Source organism: Propithecus coquereli, unplaced genomic scaffold, assembly GCF_000956105.1.
Source record: "Propithecus coquereli isolate 6110/MARCELLA unplaced genomic scaffold, Pcoq_1.0 Scaffold170, whole genome shotgun sequence".
NCBI classification, from domain to species: domain Eukaryota; kingdom Metazoa; phylum Chordata; class Mammalia; order Primates; family Indriidae; genus Propithecus; species Propithecus coquereli.
In genome coordinates, this window is record NW_012141636.1 from 6661076 (window position 1) to 6661686 (window position 611).

The following is a 611-nucleotide window of genomic DNA, read 5'->3' on the forward strand; positions in this document are numbered from 1 at the left end:
AGCCCAGGAGTTTGAGGTTGCTGTGAGCGAGGATGACGCCACGGCACTCTAGCCTGGGCAACACAGTGAGACTCTGTCTCAAAAAAAAAAAAAATCCAAGGAAGATATGGGATCCAAGGATGTTGCTAACTACATTTGCAGTGGAAAAGTATATTGAAATCCTGGCAGAGGAGCAGGGCTTCTCAAAAGCAGGATGTCAAAGCTCTGTAGAAATGCCACCACATAGAAGATAGACTCATATCTTCAATAGTATAAGGAGATAGGAAAGCTAAGTAATAGAGTCAAAGCATTTGCTAAAAAGAAATAAATAAATAAGCAAATAATTCAATCTATGATTTTTATGGATTGACAAGATGTAAGAATAAGATTCCATGTGATCTTGGCAGTTAGAACATTGGTGTTCAAATGGCAAAGATTAAGCGATATAGAATTATGTAGACTTTGTCACTTTATTGTTCTACATATTAGTTGGTTCTGCAATAACAACATTTTGATTATATTTATCAGTTTTCCATTTTGAGAATTAATATAAAGACAATGAGATATCACCTATCTCCAGTGAGACTGGCCTTTATCAAAAAGACCCAAAACAATAAATGTTGGCATGGATG